Raw genomic sequence first — 7,406 nt, forward strand, 5'->3', positions numbered from 1 at the left:
CTTTTATCTTTATGATTTCCTTCTTTATGCTGGATTTTTTTTTTTTCTTCTTCTTTTTCTTGTTTCTCTTTTCTAATGTAGGTATTTGGTACTACAAATTCCCTGTCATTGTTGCTGGTCAAAGAACACACCTTTGTGTGATTTTATTTTTATTTATTTGTTTTTTTTTTTATGGTGAAAAAAATGTAGACTTCTAAATTTAGCCGGCTGGGCTCAGTTTAGATGATCCCAATTCTGTTGGCAATATCCAAAGCATCATAGTCAGGAGCCAGTTGAACATACGCCTTCTTCTCTCCATTGGGCCTGATCAGGGTAGTGACCTTGGCCATATCAATGTCATAGAGCTTCTTCCCAGCCTGTTGGATCTGGTGTTTGTTGGCCTTGATGTCCACAATGAACACAAGTGTGGACACAAGTCCACGTCGGTCGTCAGAGGGAACTTGATGATGGCATGTTGGTCAAGCTCGTTTCTCCTGGGGGTGTTTTTTCGAGCATGTTTGGGCTGCCTTTGGCAACACGGTGTCTTGCGCTTTTGGAAGGTGGGTGACATGTAGATCTTATTATCTTTTGTGCCTGTGGATGCCTTACAGTGCTGCTTTCTCGGCCTTCAAAGCCTTTGCTTTGGCTTCAGCTTTGGGAGGGGCAAGGACTTCCTTCTTCGCTTTGGCACCGTCTTCACCGGTGGGGGGCAGTCTGAGACCAGGATTAGAGGTCCCACTAGGTTATTAGGCTAGGTTGTTACAGCATAAGCTCCCATTTTTGGCGCTGAAACCTGATTGGCTAGGGGTCTGCTTATTGGGGCAAAGGTTTCTCCGAGGGCATCTCACCCCTCCCAGCTTGAGGACCCCTCATGGGGTCAGTGGAGCAGCCACCGGCTGTTTATTTTATTTTTTATTTTTTTAGGTTATTTATTTTGTTTTTTTTTTAATTTTTTTTTCAACGTTTATTATTTATTTTTGGGACAGAGAGAGAGACAGAGCATGAACGGGGGAGGGCCAGAGAGAGAGGGAGACACAGAATGGGAAACAGGCTCCAGGCCCTGAGCCATCAGCCCAGAGCCCGACGCGGGGCTCGAACTCACGGACTGCGAGATCGTGACCTGGCTGAAGTCGGACGCTTAACCGACTGCGCCACCCAGGCGCCCCTAGGTTATTTATTTTGAGAGAGAGAGAGAGAGAGAGAGAGAGAGAGAGAGACAATGTGAGTGGGGGAGGGGCAGAGAGAGAGGGACAGAGAATCCCAAGCAGGCTCTGTGCTGTCAGCGCAGAGCCCCATGAGAGGCTTGAACTCACAAACTGTGAGTTCACGACCTGAGCGAAACCAAGAGTCTGTTGGCTTCACTGACTGAGTCACCCAGGCGCTCCTGGCTGGGATTTTTAAAGCACCATCTCAGCTAGCCAGAGCCTGGCTTGCTTTCTGGGAGGAGCTGCTGTGCCGATTGGCAAGGCTGTGGGGCTCACCACTGCCCCCTGGCGGCCAGCCTCAGCCCCCTCCAGCTCTCTGACTTGGTGTCCTAGTCTCAGGCTGCAACCGCACATCCTGAGGACGGGTCCCACGAGTTCTCAGGTGAAGGAACAGGAAAGAAGGCTCACCAGCTCTCCCGCTCTGCCCTCCTTTCTGCTGCATCTTCATCAGGGAAGGCCTCAGGGAAGGGCTTGGGCATCCACGAAGAGACCGCCAGCTCCCTAGCCCTCGCTGCTCTCCAAGGCCACTTTCGTATGATCAGGACAGATTCCAAGAGTATCAAGTCATGGAATGACCTCCCTCAGCGCCCCCTGAGTCTGGCGTGACCCTCACTCTTTTGCCTCCTCCTCTCCGCATGTTCTTTGCCAGACTGTAGATTCTATCGATGAGGGAGCCCCAGAGTCCCCCCCTGCTTCTGCAGGTGCCTGCCTGGAACTGCAGGCACAGGGCCTTATGAGAGTCAGATGAGCACACACTTTGAACAGGCAGGGGGCTGGGGAAAGTCCGCCATTGCCGCCCCCTCTCTCCCCAAGGCTCGGTGCCCCTCAGCAAGCCTTCCCCAGAACAGCCCTTTGGACATCCTCTCCCAGGGGCTGTAGCCATTGCCAACCCACACCCACCGGCAGCTGTAGTAGACGGAGAGGCCACAGCCCCCCATATTCTGGATCACTGATGGATTTATCCCCCAACATGCTCTGACATTGTTTGACAGAGAGCCCAGGACGAGCAGCCTCCATGGTGGGGGGCATCTGGGGTAGGTGAGGTGGATGTGGGCGGGGCGACAGCTGTTTCTATGCCCGGAAGGACAAGCATCCCAGATGACTAGGCGGAAGTATGTGTTCTTCACGCTTTCAGGCCCGTCTGCTTTATCTACAGCCTGTCCCTAGTGCCCAGGAAAGAAGATGTGAAGCAGGTTCTCCCTAGGTCTTGGGAAGAGTCTTCACTTCCTCCTCCCTCTCCTCACATGGCAGAAGTTCATGATAGAAAGAGAAAATTGTGTCTCCACCAGGCCTAGATGCCTCTTGTCTGCCAAGGAAAGATGTAAAGTGAAGATGTGAAAATTATCAGTTGATGGGGTTTTACTCAATAAGTTGTCCTTTCTACTGTGTTCTGGGAAATCTTTACTCACAGGAGGCAAAACAGAGGTCCTAGGTCAGTTCCCAGCTCCCCATCTCCACCTGCCTGGGGGCCTTTGAGTTTGGTGGGACGAAGTGGTTTCTGGGGACCCACACAGGCTGAGACTTACACAGAGCCTGGCACTCCCTGGGGGCCCAGTATTGAGTACTGGGTGGAGAGGAGCAGAGGGCAGCCTGTCAAAGAGGTCATGGGAGGACCAGTGAGTCACAGAAGCTCTAGAAGGGCACAGATGAGGCCTTGAAAATGGGAACAAGGGGGCATGGGGTCCCCCAGCTGCTCTGTGCTGGGGCCTAGTGTCTCCTTAAGGGTTTGAATCTCTTCTGAGATTGAGAACCCAGGCTCATAGAGCATTTTGTGACCAGCCCTTACCTACTTGGAGGACTCAAGCAAAGCAAATCTCAAAGGCCAGCAACAGGGACTGATGCTGGGTGCAGGGATTCTGGGATATAGGCAGACTTCTGAGGCATAGGAAGCCCAGGGGCTGGCCTGAGCTGCGGCTGGGATGTCCAAGAAAGAACATTAAAAAAGCAGAGCAAATTCAAATATAGTAAAGCCAGACTTGGGACAGGAAAGTCCAAACTTGTGGGTAGAGGAGATCACCACCAAGTTCAGGTAACCAGAGATACTTGAAAGGCCAGAGGGTGATGGGCTTGAGTCAGGATGGATCTCTCTCTCTCCCTCTCTAGTATCTATCTATCTATCTATCTAGTCAGTTATTTCTTGCTGCATAACAAGCCATCCCAAAACCTAGTGGCTTAAAGCATTAACTATTTATTATTTCTCATGGGTCTTTAGGTTGGCTGGGCTCAGCTAATCTTAGCTGGGCATGAGTGGGCAGTTGCTGGGTTGACTGGGAGCTGGCTGGTGTGGCATGGCCCTCCAGTAGGCCAGTCCGGGCTTGTTCACATAACAATTGCAGGGGTCCAGGAAAGCAAGTGAAAACATACAAGTCCTCATGAAGTTGTGATTTGGAACTGATACACTGTCACTTCCACCACGGCCTCCTGGCCAAACAAGTCTCAAGGCTAAGCCTTGCTTGAAAGTGTTCGGAAATAGGCTTTGCCCCTTGATGGGAGGCACTACAAAGTCACATTGATGGTAGGGGAGGGAAACGGGGCCATTTTTGCGATCAATTTCCCACACCACCCATTTACAAAAGACAGAAACCTGGGTGACATCACGATGCCTCCTTTCTACTTCTCCGCCATCCACTACATCACCAAGTCAATGTGATTTCGCCTCTAAAGTTCCATCCAACTTCTCCCACTGACACCACCCATGCCCGAGGAGCCCTAAGTGTCTAACTGGTTTACTCCCATTTGTCTTCACTGTGCTTGGATTTCTTCAAAGTGCAAGGCAGATCAAATCAAGATCATATCACCTTTCCTTGCCCAACCCTTCAGAGACCCTGCATCAGTCAGGTCACAGTTGTAAGCAGCAGAAACAGGCTATGACTAGAGCAGCAGAGGAATCTAATGAAAGGGTATTGATTAGCTCACAGGACACCCGGGCAGCTGGACCCAGAGATCACACAGGCACAAGGAATGGTGACTGGATAGCCAGCACCACCATCAAAACCACACTGTTAGAGCATCTGGGGGTGGGTGTGGGACACCATGGCCCCCACTATCCCTAGCCCCTAGATGTTGCTGGAAGACTCCATAGTTCCCCTTTCCTCGCATCACTTGCTATAGACTTTAAGACCTGTGTGGAAATGTCGGATTGGCTAAGCCCCTAGTTGTGGAGATGGGAGTGAAAAAAATCTCATTTAAATTTCTGTGCTGATTCAGTCAGTGGGGATTGCTTGTCACAGGCAGGAGGTTCAGATGTTGGACACTCATTTTTCTCAAACTTTATGGTGCTTAGTGGGCTCCCAAAGCCACCAGGAGCTGGGTGGGTATCTTAGCTGGTATGCGGTGTTCCTGCTTTAATAAGCGTCCTTTTAGTTGAAAGTCACAAGTCCCTTTTAGTTTAAGTGATAAAGTGGTGAGGATGGGACCTTGGTTTTTTGCAAAGCCATAAAGAGGAAAAAGTTAGCCTCGTCCTCTGGAGAAAAAGAAATAGGTCAAAAGCTAAAAGTATGACCTAATCCCTCTGTAGTCAGGCAAGAAATAGGAGACAGGCAAATGTTGTGCAAGAGATTCCCCTGGGCTTGGCCAGGAGGAGCCGGCTAGAGGATCCAGTGCAGGAGGCTGGGCCTCAGGACCCATTAGACTCTCACGAACTTTGTCAAGCTGCTATGAAAATTCCCAGGGTCTGGGTCTGCAGGATAGGCTCCCCATTCCTACCCTGGAAAGAGTGAGAGAGGCTGGAAGGGGACAGGAGTAAACTGGACAGGGGACTTAAGGAGTCACTTGTTGGTGCCTCCCCCAGGTCCCTTTACAGGCTAGTGTGCCAGTCGCAGCTGTAGTGCACGTTGCCAGCTGCTGGGTCACCCCTGACTTCTAGTGCTTACTAGGCTCTGTGTCCCCACCCCCGGCAGCCCGCAGCCAATGGCTGACTGCTACGTAACAGCCCCGCCCTCTGCCTCCAGGTGAGTCTTGCCGTTGAGGCTTCACTCCAGCCGAAACCACACACTGCCTATAGCAGTGGCGGTGACAGAGGCCCTTCCCACTGTGGATATGATGGCGGGGCGGGGGGGGGGGGGGGGGGGAGGGGGAGAGGAGGGGGGGCAGTTGACAAGCTCCCGGCCACCCACCCCCCTTCCCTTGGCCCCTGCCTACCCATCCCAGCTCAGAGGCGGCCTCCTCTCTGCTCCGCGTTCCATTTCCTCCTCCCCGGGCTGGGAGCCAGAGAATGGATGGCGGCACGCCCGTTAGCTCTCTTTTGCCCCCTCGTGGATCTGGTGAGAACTTTGGTGACTCCCGAATCGTTTTTTCCCCCCAGCCTACTTGTGGTTCCAGAAGTGGAACACTGGGACTGTGGAGAGCGGGGGAGGGGTCAGGGTAAACACTTGTAGTTGGCATAATTGAGGGTAGTTTTACAAGCAAAGGGGTTGGTGGGATTAATGGGGGAATGCATGGTAATTCGACTCAGAAAACGTTGGGATTCATGAGGGCCGGGCATGGAAACTGGGCGAAAGCGCTGGTTAATTCCGTGAGTGACTTCTGTGACCACGTAACACCTCTTTGGATCACAGATTCCTCTTCTGTCAAGTAGGGAGAAACCGACCGGCTCCCGTCAGCTGAGGTCACTGGTGGATTTAGAGTGATTACAGATCTGAGAGAGCTTTGCTGTCTCAAGCCATGTGGATCTCGTTGCCTATGAATTTCCATCATATGTCCATCTTAACTATGCGACTTTGTATGTGACTGTTTTTTAATTACATTAAAAATTTTAAATCCAAGTTAGTTAACATGCAGTGTAGTCCTGGCTTCAAGAGTAGAACCCAGTGATTCATCTGTTACATTTGACACCCAGTGCTCATCCCAAAAAGTGCCCTTCTTAATGCCCATCATCCATTTAACCCATCCCCCCACCGACCTCCCCTCCAACCGTCCTCAGGTTGTTCTCTGTATTTAAGAGTCTCTTATGGTTTGCCTCCCTCTCTGTTCTTGCCTTATTTTTCCTTCCCTTCCTCTATGTGCATCTATTGAGTTTCTCAAATTCTACATGAGTGAAATCATATGATATCTTTCTCTACTGACTTATTTTGCTTAGCATAATACACTCTAGTTCCATCCACGTCGTTGCAAATGGCAAGATTTCATTCTTTTTCATTACCAAGTAGTACTCCATTGTGTGTATATACCACATCTTCTTTATCCATTCATCAGTTGATGGGCATTTGGGCTCTTTCCATAATTTGGCTATTGTTGATAGGACTGCTACAAATATTGGGGTGCATGTGCCCCTTCGAATCAGCACACCTGTATCCTTTGGATAAATACTTAGTAGTGCAATTGCTGGATCATAGAGTAGTTCTATTTTTAATTTTTTGAATTAAACCTCCATACTCGTTTCCAGACTGGCTGCACCAGTTTGCATTCCCACCATCAGTGCAAAAGGATTCCCCTTGCTCCACATTCTTGCCAACACCTGTCGTTTCCTAAGTTGTTAATTTTAGCCATTCTGACAGGTGTGAGGTCGTATATCACTGTGGTTTTGATTTGTATTTCCCTGATGATGAGTGATATTGAGAATCTTTTTTTTCAATACTTATTTTATTTTTGAGAGAGAGAGAGAGAGACGGAGGAAGAGTGAGAGCACAAGTGGGGGAGAGGCAGAGAAAGGAAGACAGAGGATCCGAAGCAGGCTTCATGCTGGCAACAGAGAGTCCAATGTGGGGGTCAAACTCATGAACCATGAGATCATGAGCTGCAGTTGGACCCTTAGCCAACAGAGCCACCCAGCCAGCCACTGGGTTATTTGTTTTTTGGGTGTTGAGTTTGGTAAGTTCTTTATAGATTTTGGATACTAACCCTTTATCTGATATGTCATTTGCAAATATCTTCTCCCCTTCCGTCAGTTGCCTTTTAGGTTTGTTGACTATTTTCTTCACTGTGCAGAAGCTTTTTATCTTGAGGTCCCAATGGTTCATTTTTGCTTTTATTTCTGTTGCCTCTGGAGACATGTCAAATAAGAAGTTGCCGTGGCTGAGGTCAAAGAAGTTTCTGTCTGTTTTGTCCTGTAGGATTTTGATGGTTTCCTGTCTCACATTTAGGCCTTTCATCTATTTTTAATTTATTTTTGTGTACGGTGCAAGCAAGTGGTCCAGATTCATTCTTCTGCATGTTGCCGTCCAGTTCTCCCAGCACCATTTGCTAAAGAGACTTTTTTCCATTGGATGCTCTTTCCTGCTTTGT

The 7,406-nt window shown here is 49.5% G+C and overlaps 1 pseudogene; it reads right to left on the reverse strand.

The window, feature by feature from the left end:
- Window positions 1-218: 218 nt before the first annotated feature.
- LOC115511200 lies at window positions 219-1,663 on the reverse strand (annotated as a pseudogene).
- Window positions 1,664-7,406: the final 5,743 nt, after the last annotated feature.

Source organism: Lynx canadensis, chromosome A3 (assembly GCF_007474595.2).
Source record: "Lynx canadensis isolate LIC74 chromosome A3, mLynCan4.pri.v2, whole genome shotgun sequence".
Taxonomy (NCBI): Eukaryota; Metazoa; Chordata; class Mammalia; order Carnivora; family Felidae; genus Lynx; species Lynx canadensis.